Genomic DNA, 19,596 nt, shown 5'->3' with positions numbered 1-19,596 from the left:
CATATATTGTGTTGTCATGCATATCGCAAAAATTATAATGGCATGTATCCAATTAACCCTTAATTATATTAGTCCGGACATACAGGTCTCATGATTAGCAATAAGAGATTTGCTCTGGTCTTGCAAAAAGTACCTCGAGGTACCAGTACCTCACGATACTAGATCGTTGGATTTAGCTGGGCAGGATGGGCATTGTTAGATCTAACGATCGAAAATGATTTGGTACTTTTTGTTAGATCGGAACAAATTTCTATCATCAAACGATTGGAGGAACGTGATATCAAGAACATCAATAATAATTAGCTGGCTGGCCAATAAAATGAAAAAAAAATCTTGATTAGATAATATTATAAACACTTGTTTTTCATTCAAAACAGTGGAACATAAAAAAGTTTCAGTCACACATTTATGAAAACTTACAGTATATATGGAGTAGTAAATACACTGTAACTTATTTGCCACACTCTGAATTCCCCTCTTTCATCTTCTGCCTAAGATTATAGGTATATTCTACGTTAAAATGCAGAGGGGTAACAGCAAAGCTGTCATACACGATGTTGTGTAAATGTACTTCTAACACTCCGAATAAAGGATATATTAAGAAAGTACATCAATGCAGAAAAAAAGGTGACACGCCAATCAAGCCATTTTGGTTCTATGAATCTTCATCAATCCAGGCAATCCAAAGATAATTATGCAGGACCAAACTCTTTTCCACGTGAACAGGAGAACTGGCCTTGCTTGGGACATCGCTGCCCAAATTCCCAATCTAGGGATATTGCTTGGCCTTGCTAGGGATACCCCGATTTCCATATTTCCAGGTAGCAGAGAAACAAATGCTATGATGCAGACAGACACTGCTGCATTAAGAGTAACAGGAGCTAGCACCAGGTACATTCCCATGGCTCGTAGTTGAAGCTCGTAGTTGAACTCTGCATCAAGAGCATAGAGAACGCGTAGTACCTGCGCCGGATGGAGATGTCCCTCGATTGTATCCCAGAGTAGAGCAGACTCACGGTAGCTAGCAAAGAGCAAATGAATGCTAGGCTGTTCGAGATAATGAACGCGTCAAAAGGGTAGCTCCCAGCAAGTGTTGGTGTACCACCATCAGTGTGGTCATCTGCTCTATAACCTCCAGGCAACGTGAATGCAGCTGCAAATGTCACGGTTGCTATAAGCGCTGAAGAAATGCCGAGAACCTGTGCCGCACTTGTCATATCGTTTGAATCGATTACTTCGTCTCTTTTCTTGCTGTATTTTTCGAAGAAGTGGTCCTGGCGACTGTAACCAACAGTACCTCCAGAAAGTGCTAATAGTTGACTTATCATATATCGTGGGTTCTGAAAGATTAACATGTGGTAGCCTAGTTAAATAGGTATAGTATCATCAACTCTAGGTGTGTTTAGTTCACGCTAAAATTGGAAGTTTGATTGAAATTAGAACGATGTGATGGAAAAGTTAAAAGTTTGTGTATGTAGGAAAATTTCGATGTGATGGAAAAGCTGGAAGTTTAAAGAATAAGTTGGAACTAAACTCGGCCTCTGTAGTGTATTATATGGGATAATTATGGTCAGAAAAGGCAGAGAACGATTACCATTTTAGAGTACAACCTCGCAGGTATCATAATCCACGAAAGATCACGAGGTGTCAAACCATCCTCATTTGATAAATTCAGGCAAACCTGCCTATTCCGGAACAACGAGCTGAAAATTGAAAAAACACCGGCTTTGACAGCAAGGTGTAGAGCAGTATCCCCATGGCTGTCCTGCATATTCAAGATAGGAGAAAATCCTGGCCTTTCACACACATATGCAACGATATTACGCCGCTTCTTCTCCACGGCAACACGGAGGAAAGTTCTTCCTTGGATGTCACGCAAAGTGGCACAATCTGGATACCTTTTGAGCAAGGTTATGACAACCTTGAGTATCCCATTGGAGGCAGCAACATGTATAGGATATGATCCTCTGTTGTCTGGCTGATATATAGCAGATTCATTGAGTCCAAGAAGCAATGTTGTTGGGCTTTGTTTCGGGCGAAAATGTTCACATAATCTCGATGTGAAACCTTCAATACTAGTTTTCAACGATGCAGCAAAGTGAAGAGGAGTGCTCCCATTTTTGTCACTTTGACTAGTGAGGTGCAAGAGAAGAGGAATACTCCTTTGTTGGTCATCTTGCTGTACATTGACCTCGACATTCTTGCACTTCTCTAACAGTACAGACAGTGCTGCAGCAGGTGATACCATCAGTTAAGCAAGCCCAAAGGGCAAATGGAACCAAAATCAAATTTAGAAAACTAAATTAATCAATCTTCCTAGGGTTCCTTGCAATAGCGGAGGGCCATGTTAGCATAGAAATACTGGACGTCCAATCTACCTACAACCAACTGGAGACATAAGATCTCTAGACTGAAATATCTCTAAGATGTTAAGATTATTTAATAAACTTCTATTACAGTAATACAGTCAAGTTCTTCCACATCGATCCCTAACAAAAGGTCATCTTTGATTTAATTTTCTCTCTGTCGGCTTTCAGCATCCAACTGCACTGCCAAAATTAACATATGGCACTCTTAAACATGACATTTTTCATATATAACACCAAATTTTATGATATTTGAATTATACCACTTTATCTTGAACAAGTCCATTAAACATACTACAAGCGTTCTCATGCCAATGTGGCATTTCTGTAAACGCTTCTAAACCGCCAAGTGGCATTCTAATAGATTAGAAACATCTAGCCCTCAATTTTTTTCATTTAAATTGGTGGGCTCATTGTTTTAGACCATTAGATTAGATTAGATTATAAACAGAATGTAATCCCTCCCTCTCCTCTCTCCCTCACGTGCACTTGTATCTCCTCTTTTTCAGGGCTGGCTCTGGGCTACGGCAAGAAGTGCGATGGCCTAGGGCCCAGGAAAAGTAGGGGCCCAGAAGACCTAGGTATGTATTAGGTATACCATATACATGTATACAAGTTTCTGATCGAATCGTCGGGCATACGCGACCGTCCGAGTTCCAGTCTTCTCGTCTCCTCTCCTCTACCGGCGGCAGTCTCCGCCAATCCGCCTCCATCGCCCTGCGCCCTCCACGGCGCCTCTGCAAGTTCACCCCACGCTGGGCCGCCGGCGATCCCTTCAGCATTCAGCCCTTCACAGCTTTGTGCCTTTGTCTGTCAACTGTTTGCGCTGGACACCGTCCGACCGGCGACCGCTGACACAACGTGAATCTGCCTACTTCCAAAGTGTCTGCAGGTTTCAATTTACAGGTACTTGCGTACTGCTGTGCTGCAACCATATTGTCCATACTCCATTGAATTGAACTAGCGAAGTATTAATCAGTCATTAGTAACTAGTAAATACTAATTAAAGATCAGTTTCATCTATACGTTTAGGTTTGCAATGTTACCTAAAAAGCATTTATCTGTGCCTATCGAATCCTTTTAACTGTGCCTGTGATAGTAGCCTCAGCTGAAAGAAGCTTCTCAAAATTAAAGTTATTGAAAAACTATTTGAGATCAACCATGTTACAAGAAAGATTAAATGGCTTGGCTATGTGTTGCATTGAGAAAAATGTCTTGGACAATATTGATCTTGATACCATCATTAATGATTTTGCATCAAGAAATGTCCGAAGGAGTATTTTTTCATGAGAAGCAAATGGATGTCTGTCATCTTATCTTTTGTCAAGTATTATTAATGAAGTCCCTGGAGCTTGATCCTTAGTCAAGATTTCAAGGTAACCATAGTAAGTCCATTTTAATGCTCTTTTGGTATTTTTAGCAACATATATAGAGGATATTATCAATATTTATTTTCAGCGTGATTAGCGGATGAATGCTTTAAAAGTATACTTTAAAAATCCAAAGTGCATATGTGTATATATAGAGAGAGTGTATGCCTAAGGGCCCATGTCATGGAGTTGGCCTAGGGCCCTAAAATATGTAGAGCCGGCCCTGCTCTTTTTGCCACAAAATATTTATATTACCTCCACTTTTTACACTATTGACTTTTGATCTATGTTTTCATCATTTGTTTGACTAAAACAAATTATGTAATTATCACTTATTTTGGTGTGATTTTACTTTGATGAATTATGTTGGCTATATTTTAGTGCAAGCTACAATGTGGCAGATGACATTTGACATGTAATTATAAATTCCATAACAACATTTAAAAAATCAAATCATATTTTATAGTTTCAAATATTACTTAGCAAATATACAACACTAATTTGAATCTACATATGTAAAAATACAAACAATTTAATTTAGTTGTGTTAATATGGTTCTTTAACTGCAAATTAGTTATAAATAATCGAATGACATAACCTGATAAAATTAGCCATTTATTTTAAAAGATTATCATAAACTATGGTTTCTAACTAATATAGCATGAAAACAATGATAATTATGGCAAGTGGATAGGCATTATAAGCATTATATGTATGATTATATAATCTCATTATACTTAATTATTGCCCAGTGTAGTCTAGCTAAACAAATTATTTGTAGAGAGGTTGGCTTCGAGTACATAATTCGTAATATTAATTAAATCATGGAAACAATCATCAAAAATCATATTCCAAAAAAATTGATGCTTTCATAGTTATATTTGACCATCCAATCGTGTTCCTGCTAGGCTATGAGAAGCTTCGCATACTTGCAAAAAATTTTCCTATATGGGTTGTCTCCTACACTGTGCAATACAATTGGATTCTACAAGTATGTGTATTTAACATAGTCTCGAATCATCCTAATCCATCAATCAATAAATAATGAGAACATATTTTAGTCTTAGATGTTTATACAAAAATTGATTCATTTTTTTCGAAAATGGTTGACATATAAGGTGTAACGCGCTGTCACTATTTTGTCATCTCACAAAATATGAACTTAAAATAAGATTGCATAAAGAAACTAGAAAATATAAAAGGGAGCAAAGTGAACTAACTATAGAAAAACTTAGAAAATTCTTAGAAAATAAGTTCTTAGATTTCACTTAAACTAGAATACCCATTACCATAACCAATACATAATTTTAATTTGAGTGCTTAGATGCTTACATGTAAATATACACGAACCAATTAGAGGGCAAAGGCTGTACAAATAAACACGTCTATTAAACAATAATGGTTTTTAAGATTTGTTATAAAAAATAAAGCCCCTAAACAATCAATTATAGAAAGAAAAACATCTTGCTTTTAATTTACACTTTATTTTTGAAACATGTTTCAAAAACAAACTAAGCCTATCATCTTCTTTTAAAAATGATTAAGCAACCTATCAGCTGTGTGGCCTGCAGCATGCATGTCAGCATGAGCAGTGCCACAGGTTGTTGCCTGTTTCACTTGTCTTCTACTTCCTCCTAGGCTTCTACTCCATTAGTTTAATTGTGTTTCTACTCTTCCTTCCATTGGTTCATTAAGGAGATAATACCGTGTCGCTATAATAGGGGGGGAAATGGTAAATCTACATATGGAAACATAACTCTTGTGGTAGTTTTGCACGCTAATTTCACCATGCTGGCAGTCCACGCTAGCAGTCAAGACACGTAGGACTTGAACCACTTTGTACATAGTGCCCCAGACCTCTACCTTAATTTATCTCCCGGTCTCCTTCGAAGCCCCGTCCAATTTCTTCCACTCAACTTGAGTTTGCCAAGGACGACGAAGGAATATTATTAATCAGCTCATGTTGCTGATTGGCACATTAACCACTTGGAGGTTGCTTGACTGGCAGCATGGTGAAACCAGCGTGCAAAACCACCCTGGGGTTAAGTAAACCGGGGTTTCAATACATCGAGATAAAAAATACTTGGTTTATTACTTTGGGGGCTAAGCAACACAAACAGTTTGGGGCTTATATATAGACATTTTACTGAAGCAAACAGTCAGCCAATCAACAATTAATATAGTTAGCCGTCAGCTCATATTTCGTCACATTCAATTTGGCCCGTTTCAGATTTTTCAATTTCAAAAAGAGGACTTTTGTGGTACAAATTACATGGTGGTAATGTACTGCCGGTATAAACAAGGGCATTTTAGGTTTTAGTCTAAAAGTTGACAACAGAAATTTAATAGTTTTCTGTTCTATTCCCCATCCTCCCATCGAATCTTCCTGTTTCTATCTTAAGTGAGTTCGACCTCCTAATCATGTATTCACTCCATCCCATAAAAAACGAATCTACTACCGGATGTGATACATCCTAATACTACGAATCTGGATATATATCTGTCCAGATTCATAGTATTAGGATATGTCACATCCGACTCTATATTCGTCTTTTAGGGGCGGATGGAGCAGGAGTTCTACCTATTGTTTTTCTTGAAATTTTGACAAATTGACCTTTTAAGAAAACTTATTTTGAGATTGATCCATGCTAAGAACTAATTGCAAAAATGAGCCGTCGGCTCAGCGCCATCGAGTTTGGCGCTGATATATAATGTCTCAATGTCGGAAATGTTGGCGCTAAGATCCAAAATGAGCTAGCGCCGTATTCCACGCGGCAGAGGTTCAACGCCAGTCTTTGGCGCTGACCTCATGTACCGGTTAAAAATGGAAGCAACACTTAGTAATCTGTGATGCAAGTGTAGCCTAGTGGTGAGAGGCATGCAAGACATCTTGGGTTCTATCCTCTGCTATGCATTTTTTTCCCTTTATTGTTTCATTAGTGTATGTTCTCTTTCTGCTTTCTTGAACTAGCGTCGCATTTATTTTTTACTAAAAGCAAACAACTGAGAATAATCAATGTCGCATTTATTTTGTTTAAAATCCAACTGAGAGAATAAAAAAAGAAGAGATAAAAAAGTATTTGTTTTTTTAAAGCAAACAACTGAGAGAATAAAAAAGAAGGAATTTAAAAAGCCAACTGAGAGAATAAAAAGAGATAAAAATCATCTGTTTGTTTTAAAAGCAAACTACTGAGAGATTAAAAAGAAGAGAGAAAAAAGTGACAAAAATGGCTTATACATGCGGCCGACGGGAATCAAACACAAGACCTGCATATACCATGCAAGCAACTAAACCATTAAACCACTACCAAACTTCCAACCAAGAGGCAAAAATTATATTGTTAAATGCTAGTACGTGGGGTCAGCGGCAAAGAGTTTTGGATCTTAGGGCCAACTTTATCGGCGCTGACATGTTATATATCAGCGCCAAACTCGATGGCACTCAGCCGATGGCTTATTTTTCAATTGGTTTTTAGCATGGATCAATCTCAAAATAAGTTTTTTTAAAGGGTCAATTTGTCAAAATTTTGGTTGTTTTCCTGTGCTGACTGTTCATTTTTTGCCCTCCTGCCATTTCGGGCTTGTTTAGATCTCACCACAAAATTTTACACTGTTACATCAAACGTTTGAACGCCTCCATGAAGTATTGAATATAGGCTAAAAAATAACTAATTGCACAAATTGAGACTACTTTGTGAGATGAATGTTTTGAGCCTAATTACTTCATGGTTTGACAATATGGTGCTATAGTAAACGTGTGCTAATGACAGATTAATTAGGCTTAGTAAATTCGTCTCACTGTTTGCTGACGGATACTGTAATTAGTTTTTTTATTAGTGCTCATACACTCTATGCGACATCCTATATAATAGTCGAGGTGACACGCGAAAACTTTTGCGCGCCTAGATCTAAACACACCCTTCCTTAAGCTTTTGGCGGCGGACTGTGCTGCTCATAGTGTCTGATGGCAGTGACTGGCGATGGGATATTGCCAGCAGGAAAACACCAAAGCCCACGGAAGCCCAAAAGGCAAGGTGTAGTTTGGATACACGTGCTAAAGGCCCTATCACATCGAATATTTAGACACTAATTTAGAGTATTAAACATATACTAATTACAAAACTAATTACACACATGATTTAAGAATGTATAGTGCTACAGTAAATATGTGCTAATCATAGATTACTTGGGCTTAATAGATTTGTCTCGCAAATTAGCCTCAATCTGTGTAATTAGTTTTGTAATTAGTCTATGTTTGATACACTAAATTAGTGCAAACATCGGATGTGACAGGGACTAAAGTTTAGTCATGTATATCCAAACTACCCCTAAATCGAATTCACTATGTACATGTATCACACGAATTTTTCAACCATTGATTTTTGCCTTAGATTTTATTTATACCGATCAAGCTGTCGGGTTAGATCCAGTTGCACTGTTTAGGGTATGTTTAGCTCACGAAAAGAATATTTTTTTATCGTATCTGATGTTTGACCGGATGTTGGAAGGGGTTTTTGTATACGAATGAAAATACTAATTTCATGACTCGCCTGGAAACCACGAGACGAATCTTTTGAGCCTAATTAAGCCGTCATTAGCGCATGTGGGTTACTGTAGCACTTATGGTTAATCATTGACTAATTAGACTTAAAAGATTTGTCTCACAATTGTCATGCAAACTGTGTAATTAGTTTTTATTTTTGTCTATTTTTAATACTCCATGCATGTGTCCGAAAATTCGATGCGACATTTTGGGAAAAAGAATTGGAGAGTAAACCAGGCCTTACTCATTGACGTTGAGGCAGTCAAACTACGCGTATGGCGTAAGCAAGTACTGAAGTACGATGTCTTTCCATGGGCAGATAGTTGGAAGAGCACGTGGAATTGAACAATTACTTCATGCAGTTCCCCGTTGACCCATTGCAGTTCAATTCAATGAACGGTTGTACTCTCTTCGTTAAAAAAATATGGCGAGATGTCAAAGGAAGTATATGCTTTCATCATAGCCGGTTGTACTCTCTTCGTTAAAAAATATTTGTCGTTCTTTCTAATTTGAAATGATAAGAGAATGTGAATTATGTATTATGAAAGCATACTATATGAGTTTAAAGAAATGGATAATAAAGTATTAAAATGTACGGTGACCTAGGATAAATCTAGAATGATAAGTACTTTAAAAGGGAGAGAGTATGCGGTTTATCGGCGAGTTATGTCTAACTGCTATTTTATGGATATAGGTATGGTTGATATATACCAAGATATATGCAAGATGGGATTAAGAGGAAACGGGACAAGTATTGATTTAGATTCCCGAGAAAGATAATAAATCTAATCCAGTTTATATGTATAGCTTTGAGATGTAGCATACCGAGCATAAATGCAAAGCATGCTAGCTATTCTAGCCCAACAGACTAATTTCGATGAAGCAATCTGGCAGGTTATAGGTGACTAGATGTATGGCTTCCTCCTGGCGTGATCTCAATGTGGCTTGTGTCTATAGGTATGTCGTGCGCCATGCCATCCACGGATGGCACCCACAACATCAAGCCTAATACCTAGGGTAACATAGATGATACCTACATGTATAAACCTTGGTACGAAGGTACCAAGTCTTGGTATTAAGGCTTGGGGCGGGGGCGCATGCCGTTGTTGGCTGGTAGGAGCGGCAAGCCACCTGCTACCTGCTCCTCTTCTCCCTCCCTCTCCGTGACACATCCCTCCTTCCCCGCAAATGATAAAGCTGGGGTGGGGGGTGCGATGCTGTTTCGTTGTCTTTCGGACAGGATCCCAAGGTGAATTGAAAGGTACCAAATCACGTGAGTGGGAACTACTCCCTCCTTCCCTAAATGTTTGACGCCGTTGATTTTTTTAAAAATGTTTGACCGTTCGTCTTATTCAAAAAATTTAAGTAATTATTAATTCTTTTCCTATTATTTGATTTATTGTTAAATATATTTTTATGTATACATGTAGTTTTACACATTTTACAAAAGTTTTTGAATAAGACAAACGGTCAAACATGTTTAAAAAAGTCAATGACATCAAATATTTAGAGAAGGAGGGAGTATACGAAAGGGATATAATCTTCAAAACAGGTCTAATAAGATGATCATCTACTTGTACAAAATCAAACATACCAAGTTTATCTCCACAAACCCTACAAGGATTGGATGGAGTTATGGGTATAAATAGAATGTCCTGCGCCTGCTAGGAGGGGTAAGGACATGCAAAATATTAGAAATGTTTGCTGACATGGAAGAGATAAGAAGAGAAGAGAAAAGATAAATATTGTTGTTACAGTTAACAATGGCTAAATAACAATTCTTATAGCCTCTATATATATAATAGAAACTTTCTTGGATGTAGGTGAAAAAAAAGAAAATAAAAATAAATTAATTTTTAGGTTAATGGTTTCAACTATCGTAAGGACATGGTCTAAATAAACATGTACCGTGTAAGAGCTCATACCGAGTTCTACGTACCTTTAAACATGCTCTAAAGCAACTAAGCCAAACTCCCGAAAAGCTAATCAGATGAGCATGACAGAGATCGCAACAAACCCATACCCAAACATGTTGACGAGATAGTCGATTAGGTCTACTTCCTACCTATGCTCTTTATATCCAAAAGTATATACAAATCCAAGATAAAAATAGAGTTATTATCATAAAAGGTGTAAGAGACCCAAATTAATTAATCTGTACTAAAAAAAAAAGTCTTTGCCTCAGTATATATATACGGGGATCACGAATCTCTTCCTTTTTATACAAACAATCTTAATTAGATGATATCCTCAAAACCATAATTTTCGATACAGCTTTATTTACAGGTTGTTTAACGGTGCTGTGCATTGTTGAATATATAATGAGTTGGATTTAATTGATCTTTTAAAACAAACATAATTATTTTGTTATTACTGATGTAATGGAAGGGCAACAAAGAGAGTACGTTAATGTGGCGCATACCTTGGGGGTGTTGTACTGCGACGTGCAAGACATTCTGACCATCTGGTCCGGAGTAAGATAATTTCCTAGAGCTCATATCAAGCAGATCCCACGCAATCTCAAAGCGTCCCAACGAAACGGCAAGGTACAGAGGTGACGTGCCGTCGTGCGGATCAACGCCGGCCAGTCCTGGATCCTCCTTCATGAGGACCTCCACCACTTTGCTGTGGCCAGCACGGACCGCCCCGTGCAAAGCCGTCTCACCGACCTTGTTCTTCCTCCTTGCTAGGAGCTCCTGGTCATCCACCACCCTCGCTGCACCGCTGCTGTCACGCGCAGGCGCAGCAGCAGCCAGCGCGAGGAGATGGGATACCATGGAGTGGTTCCCGGCTGCAGCGGCGCAGTGCAGGGGCGTGTCGCCGTTGTTGTTGGCCGCGCCGAGTAGGTGCCTCGCCTGGTCGTACACCATCCGCGCACACTCCACATACGCCTGGCTGTCACCAGAGGCTGCCACCACATGCAGCGCGGAGTTCTCGTCCGAGTCAAGAGTCAGTGCCTCCACGAGCGAGAGCGAATATACAGCACCAGAGGCTTGCTGATGAGTCGCAGAGATTCCTTCAACCTGATCTTCAATTGGATCTGTAGTCGGAGCTCCCTCATCTGGTTCGGGCAAGTAGATGATTAGATGGGATTCAGGCAAGGTTTGACAACGCACCTCATGGCCGAGGAGAAGGCTCTCAAGAGACTGGCAAGCTCCATTCCGTGCAGCCATGAGGAGCTGGGGATCCATAATTACACGGGGAGGGGGAGGTCGTCTTGTGTCGTCCACGTTCTTGCTTGTCGCCATGGCCACAACCATCGTAGTAGCATCGTCTTCCCTACTCACCAGATCCTTGAGCCTCTCACATCCATCGCGCCCTGACGCCATGGCAAGCTTGGCTGCTACAGGTGCAGCATTTGCTTCCTTCGGCGATTCTGGAGGTTGCTCTCCGTTGCTCGACGCCATCCCGGCCCTCTTCCCGGCTTCTCCTCTCTTCTCCCCCGGTCAACACTCTTTCTCTTCCTCCTTTGCAGCCAAAGCACTTTTTGCGTGTGGGGTTAACCACTGCTACTCCCTCCATTTCGAAATGTTTGACGCCGTTGACTTTTTTTAAATATGTTTGATCGTTCGTCTTATTAAAAAATTTAAGTAATTATTAATTCTTTTCCTATCATTTGATTCATTATTAAATATATTTTTATGTAGGCATATAATTTTACATATTTCACAAAAGTTTTTGAATAAAACGAACGGTCAAACATGTGCTAAAAAGTCAACGGTGTCAAACATTTTGAAACGGAGGGAGTAGTTTATTCGGGTTGTCCCGGCGCGCTATACTTTAATTTTTATTTGCCATGAGATATCTAATTAATCCATTTTCAGAATATACAAAAACGGGCTTGATTTTATATCATAGACAGTTAAGCACACTAAGCCTAATACAATAGATGTTATATAAACTTTCTCCTTTTTACTCCCTCCTTTTTTTAATATACGATGCCGTTGACTTTTTAAAATACGTTTCACTATTCGTCTTAATGAAAAAATTGAATGAGTTATGAATTTTTTCTCTTGAGATTGTATAGCTCCAAATTATGGGCAGTTCCTATAGAGAACTTCCTGAGAAAGTCAAATTTTACAGGCCCTTTCAGGTGGGTATTAAACCCAAATTATACCACCTACGTTTTAATAAAATATTAAATACATGCACGTTATCCTGATCAGTTCGCCTATTTGCCATGAACTCCATGAGTTTTTTTTTTCAGAATATCTTGCAGTTACAGATGGAACTCATGCGAAAATGCACGGAAAGAGCCACTAGCCTTGTAGACCGGCCACATCTGGTGATCTGGTCAGCTAGCCTAGTATGGCCAGCAGGCCGGCTTCCCTCACCCATGGATCAAAAAAGAGACCAATCGATTTATGGAAAAAGTTCCGAAGGTCCCTCAACTTGTCATCGAATTACAAAATCATCCTTAAACCGTAAAATCAGATACAACACATTCCCCAACTTATAAAACCAGTACAAATTAGGTCCCTCAGGGGTTTTGACTCCGGTTTTATTCGACGTGGCAGCTGACTCAGCGTGGGACCCACGTGGGTCCCACATGTCAGCCCTTTCTTCCCCTTCCCTCTCTTCCTCCCTCCTCTTCTTTTTCTCTCCCTTTGCTCCTCAGTTCGGCAGTGGGCAGGGCAGCTGGCAGGTGGGGGAGGCCGGAGTCCGGTGGCGGCGCCGCACGGCCTCCCACATCGCCGCCACCGAGGGAGAAGCTGGGCGCGGGCGCCAGCCACCGGAGGAGGAGCTGGGCGGCGGCGACGGGGAAGGGCCGACGTGGGAGGCCGTGCAGTCCTCCCACCGTGGAATCTGTCCTCCGCACCGCCTCCCACGACCCCTCCACCACGGCGCCACTCCTCCCTGTGCTGCCGCCCGACAGCGTCGATGACGTCCTCTCCTTGCTCTCCCCACCTCGCCGCCGAACCACCTCGCTCTCCTCCCCGCCCTGCGTGACCCTGCTCCCGCCCGACAGCGTCGATGACGTCCTCTCCTTGCTCTCCCCACCTCGCCGCCGAACCACCTCGCTCTCCTCCCCGCCCTGCGCGACCCAGCTCCCGCCCTGCACTGTCGCGCCGCCGCTACGGCGCCCCCACCCCCGCCTCAGCCGCCGCCGTCTCCTCTCCCGTCCACTGGCCCCGGTGGCAAGAGCGGATTGATGACGATGGCGCCGACGTCGCGGTCAGCCTGCCGCATGGCCTCCTTCTCGGGCGCTTCTCCTCGCGCCGCGGCGCCGCCTCACAGCCATTGCCGCCACCATTGTCGTTGTCGTTCTAGTCCCCGCCGCCTCCGACGATGACGACAACCACCGTGTCCAGCTTCTCCCCCGCCGCCGCCGCCCAGCTCCTTCCCCGGCGGTTGCCAGCCGTGCCCATCTCCACCCTCGCTGGCCGTGCCCCGCTCCTCCCCCGCTGACCGCCGGCCGCGCCCAGCTCCTCCCCCGCCGGCCGTCGGCTGCGCCCAGCTGCTACCCCGCCGCACCGTGCCCAGCTGCTCTCCGTAACCGTTGCCGTGGAAAGGGATGAGAGAGGAAGAGAGGAGGGGAAGAAAAGGCCGACATGTGGGACCCACGTGGGTCCCACGCTGAGTCAGCTGCCATGTCGGACAAAACCGGAGTCAAAACCGCCAAGAGACCTAGTATACACTAGTTTTGTAAGTTGGGGACGCGTTATATCCGGTTTTACGGTTTAAGGACGATTTTATAATTCGATGACAAGTTGAGGGACTTTCGATGTACTTTTTCCCCGATTTATTGGAGGACCGACCGGCCTACAACAAGTAGCTAGGCTGACCGGCCCCATTGGGCCTTGTTGCCCTGGCCCGAACGGCAACCGACCTTCGACTGCACATGTGGGAGCATCCAAGGAAGATAACCAAGCTCGACATTGATCCATTGAGGAAGCATGCCTACCATTTGGGAATAGACCAAGTTCGGGAAGCAGAACAAGAACGCACCATGCTGCAGAAATAGTTGTGTAGGTCAGTCTGTGAATGGAGGGAGATTTCGGGAGAAAGTCAGGGACGTTGGCTTCTCGCCCGGAGGATTTCTCGGTGACGGCACTCCGCCGGGAGGGATCGTCGGAGTCTTCCCGATCGGGTAACATGCATACTTGATACATCTCTCTTACAATACTTTGCTAATTTTAAGTTCATCCATGCTTCATGTTAGTAGGTTTCTAGCCCTAATTTATGCCACTAGTTTCTTCCATGGTTAGGATACTCTGCTTTTCTGAAAAACTTTGACGGCACAAGAGCATTGCCAGATATATTAGAAGGGGAAGATTGAGTTAAGTACAAGAACAAAGCAGAGCTGGGAATTAGCCCTGAACAGCTAGGACCTCCTAAAAAAGGAAGTCAGATAAATTATAAAAGGTCTATATTTTCCTAAATCGAGAAGGCTACTTGGATCGCCGGTTGCGATTTCTGCTGGAAGATCCGTCGGTTTCGTTCCAACCATACATGCCACCAAGTGGTTAACAGGTTCCTATGATTTTCTTTCTTTAACTTTTTGGCCTGATGGTAGAAAGTGCTTCCACCCAGTCTGAAATTGATTGGGAGTCCGTGTGTATATGCCGGTAACCTTGCCGAGTGCAGATTTGGTTCCAGACCGATTTTGTGAAGTCGCATTCTTTTGCAAGATGTGTTGCATCCTCAAAGGAGTCCCTGCAAAGACTGCAGAGCCAAACAATGAAGTGATGTTTTGGTTCAGCCTGGGATTTCCAAATCATGGAAAAAATTGCAGTGGAAGTAGTGCCATTGAATTGCGCCAAATAATCACTTCTTACCGTACGTGTATTGACCATTTTCTGTCTACTTCCAAATGATGTCGTCCTTTGCGCTTTCATTGAGTTCCACATACCTCAGTCTATCTCATAATTGAACCAACATGTGTGATGGGGAGAACAAGAGCAACACATGTATGTACTCGCTCGCCTGGCTTGGCATGGCTGGGCGGCGCGCATATGCGACATGCAATTGAATAGTCCGTCAAAATTCGTTCATCACCCTTGCGCGAACGCAGTTTATTTTTTTTTGCAGTTTTGTTTTTCTATAAAATTTGGTTTTGTTTTGGATACACACTGAATAATTCGGTGTGTGGAGCAGCGTGGAGTCTGGATAAGTTATATCCGGTTCAGTTACACGGTGTGGAGATCATGCAGGCGTCCTGATCAAACATCATGATATCTCCATATAAACCGAGCCAACGCCTCCTCGCAACACGTGAAATCAATCTAAAGTTTTCCTCCTACTCTGTATTGCACCGGCGATCAGGAGAGTAAGTCCCCGGAACCTTCGCTTGTGACGTCCTATACTAGGAGAAGCCGGCAATAATATTTTTAGGAAGCACGTTGTGCGACTGCTTGTTGTTCGTCCACAAAAACTCATATTCCCCTTCGCTCGGGTGCTGCACTATAACACTCCGCTTTTCGTGAGTCGTTAAAAACTATTTGCGAAAATTTCCGTTCTTTGAGTGTTGAGTCTAAGTTGTGCCAAGGATCTCACTTCAATCCCATTGTTCCCTCTCATCGAAATCAAAATCCTTCACCTCAAAAATTTCTCTTCCGATTCAAGTCTCCAAAATCCAATTCTGTCCTTGAATCCCTTGCCAATATTCCTCTCGGTTCCGAGAATACCAAATCCCCATTTTGAATCCCTTCGTCGACTCCTCCCTCTCATCCGAAGTCCAAGTCAAATTCCAAATTCAAATTCCCTCCAATTCAACTTCGCTGTCAAAGTCCGTTTTGCCTCCCTCTATTTTTGTGGGCCGAATTCCTCTCCCTCGGCCCATCCCTCCTCTCAGCCGTGCCCCCTCCTCTTCGCACATGCGTTGCACGCGCCCTAGCCGAGCCGAGAGAGAGAGAGCGGCTCTCTCTCTCTCTCTCGCTTGCTCGCTCGCTCTCTTCTCTTGCTCGCCCCCTCTCTCTCCGTTTCTCTCTCCCGTTGAAGCTCCCCCACCGGCGCCGATTCCCGCCGCCGCCTTTTCAAATTTCGCCGCGCCCTCGCGCCGCGCGCGCCCTCGCCCACACATGGCCGACTGCCCGGTCGCCGCCACGTCCGCCCTGGCCGCCTGCGCCGCACAGCCGTCCATGCCGCCCTGCCACTCGCTCCACCTGTGCGCGCGTGCGTCCAAGACGTGGAGGCAGAGCCTCATCTCCCCTCTTTCACGCGCTCTCCCTCCTCCCTCTGCTCGCCCAAATCGGCAAGGAGCCGAGCTCCTTTCCCCTCCCCTTTTTGCTTTTTCCCTCTCAGCACGGCCGCCCGTGACCACCTCCTGCCGCTCCTTGACCGCAAGCGCCGTGCCAGCCGAGCTCCCTTGACCACCTAAGTCGGTTTCCTCCCCCAAAACCGACTTCCCGTGCCTATAAAACCGAAGCCGAGCTCCCCTTCCCATCTCAATCCCTCCCGCTTCACACTCCTACTCCACCGCGCCATTGTCGCCCTTCCTCTGCTCTTGCAGTCGCCGTCTGCCACCGAGCACCGGGGAGACCGGTGCATGCGAGGACGCGTGACGCGGGACTCCGGGCACCCGTCTTCCTCCCCTTCCCCAGCCCGAGGCCGGAGAGCTCGCTCCTGCGCCGTCGGCCGCTCGTCACAGCACCCGTCTTGGCTCGGTAGTTCCTCCCTCCATTCTCCCTTCTCGCTTGCCCTCTCCCTCCTTTAGCTCACGCGGTAGCTCGGTAGCCTTCCCGAACGCGCGTAGACGAAGCCCCTAGCCTCGCCACCGCCCGCCATAGGCTTGCCGCCGTCGCCGCTCGCTCCCAAAGGCCGCCGCTCGTCGCCGGACCTCCACGGCGTCGCTCTGCCCCATCCGACGCCGGAAATGGACTCCTTAAACCCCGGAGATGCTCCCACCTCCTTGAATTGAATCCTCGTCGCCCCTCCGCCGTTTCCCCCTTTTCTCGCTGCCGGCGTGCGCCGCCGCGATTCGTCGCCGCCAGCCTCCCTCCGGTGAATCCGGGCGGGTGATTCGCTCCCTCCTGTCCCTCCCATCACTCCGGTGTCCTCCCCCTCCCTTGAATCTCCGTGTGCTGCCCCGGCGAATGCCGCCGCCGTCCGCCGTCCATCTCGGCCTCCCCCTTCTTCCTCCTCCCGCCGGCCTGCATGGCATGCCACGAAGGCGCCACCTCGGCACGACCGAGTCAACCGACCCGGTCGGCCCCTCCCTCCGTCCTCCCTCCCGTGCGTGCAGTCCACAGTAAGCCGAGCGACTGCAAGTGGGCCCGCCGCACTCCCATCCACATCGGCGCACCGCCCGTGCGCCATCCCCCCCCCCCCGAACCCTAGCGCCGCCCTTGCGTGCGCCCATCCCTCCGTGAGCCGCGTCACCGACAAGCGGGCCCCTCCCGGGACCCCACGAGGTGCACTCGGTCCACCGGACCACTCCCTCTCTCCTGCGCCCCTAATGGGCCACCTCCTCGCACCTGCGCCGGCCCATTTGGTTCGGCTGAGCCGCAATAGCCTTCGGGCCGCGCCCTAGCCGCCCGAAGGAAGTCTAAATGACATCCCTCTTTCCTTTTCTTTTCCAAGGGATTTAATAAATCCTTTTTCCTTTGTTCCATAAATCAATTCCTTATTCCCAAAATTCCATAAATCATTTCCCTTGGTCCTGCACGTCAGTGACTGTCAATAATATTCTTGAGAATATTATTTCTATAAACTCCATAAATCATTTCTCGTATTCCAGAAAATTCCGATAAATCATTTCCTTGTCCAGAAAAATCCATTGACCTTCCAAAATTCATATCTCTTCATCCGTTCCTCCGATTGACTCCGTTCCATTTCCAGTAATTCCGTAAAATTGAGATCTATCTAATGGCACTATTATTTAGTCTAAATAGGATATTTTCTTGGTCTTTTGTTTAGGTTTTTGATTGTTTGCGTATAGTTGCAGTTACCGGATTTTCGTCGATCGCGGGTTTTCTCGAAGATTCGTGAAGCTTCGTGAAGACCTTGAGCAAGGCAAATCACCCTTTGACCAATTGCTCCTATAATTGGAAAATCATTATTATTTTGTTTGCAACTTGCATTATTAGAATCACTCATGTTTAACTTGCTTAGCCTCGGTTTGCGTGTCAAACCGATGGACCTACCCAGTAGTCGCACTAATTCCTGTAGGCTGTACTACCCTGACTCCTTGTCGGTCCACCTTTGTGGTACCTCGGTATTCGTGCTCTCTGAGTGCGTATACCAAATATCCCACATACACCATTGTTTGTCGAAAACTTGGGAAATGGGTTTGAGAAGCCTTTAAAACCCGATATGTGGTGTTGGCGTGTTTGAAAATAAAATAAATTGTGAAAACTCGCGATGCGGGGGTTGTGCCTGTGTGGCACTGTCCCGTATTCGCATATAAGGACCGATTCCTGTGGGAAATTCATCCGAGCATATAACAAATACGACCACACGGGTGCAATGGGATGCCCCTGGCTGAGTAAATAGCAAACCAGGAAAGCCTTGATGCCAAGAGACATGTGGATTCAACGGGGTGGTGTCGGGTAGAACCCTCGGGCTTCCTGGCACAGTATGGTCTGGGACCTAACCTGTTGTCGGTCTGGGACCCCTCTCGTTGGCATATGGCGACCCTGTGTCGGCTTTCGAAATGCCTTGTCATGAAAGCCTTAAGGTCACCAGACGTGGCTGTTCGCCACGGGTTGAATGATCCGGGTTAGTAATATCGTGTGGGTTAAGTGTACCCCCTCTGTAGAGGTTGACTAACTATTCGAACAGCCATGTCCACGGTCATGGGCGGATGTGAGGTGTTTCCTATAGCGTAGATTTGTTTGTCTATGCTTTGTGAAAAGTTGTTGTGGTGTGGGAATCGTTACTAGAATCAGCCTATGTGGCAGATGGATGACCTGAGTGGTCAAGAAACGAATCTGTGTGATTCGGGATGTCTACAGGCATCATAGACTAGGCTTCCCGAGTGGAAGCGGATTGTTGTGCTGCTGGGCAGCTGGACTCTGGGAGTCCGAGAAAATGAAAAGGCTCTGGGAGCCGATTAATCAAGTGGAATGACTCAGGGAGCCGAGAGGTAATGATCTGACCTGAGAGGTCGGTACATTACCAAATGAGCTGTTGAAAAACATCTCCTAAAGTCGAATCAAGACGCAAGTCTCTTTTCGGCCCAAACTTAGAAAGAAATAAATCACTTAGTGATTTCAAAATGATTTCAAAACAAAGATTTGCAAAACAACCTTGCCTCTCTTCCAAGCTTGCATCAAACACCTAAATTCCCGTGACTTGTTGAGTACGAAAGTACTCACCCTTGCTCTATATAAATATATATATAGTTCCTCCGCCTTGAAGTGAAGACGGAGTGAAG

The 19,596-nt window shown here is 44.4% G+C and overlaps 1 pseudogene; it reads right to left on the bottom strand.

Annotated features, from left to right (window-relative positions):
- Nucleotides 1-639: 639 nt before the first annotated feature.
- Nucleotides 640-11,686, bottom strand: LOC127783684 (protein ACCELERATED CELL DEATH 6-like; annotated as a pseudogene).
- Nucleotides 11,687-19,596: the final 7,910 nt, after the last annotated feature.

This window comes from Oryza glaberrima, chromosome 9 (assembly GCF_000147395.1).
Source record: "Oryza glaberrima chromosome 9, OglaRS2, whole genome shotgun sequence".
Taxonomy (NCBI): domain Eukaryota; kingdom Viridiplantae; phylum Streptophyta; class Magnoliopsida; order Poales; family Poaceae; genus Oryza; species Oryza glaberrima.
This window is presented reverse-complemented; position numbering and strand designations above follow the sequence as displayed.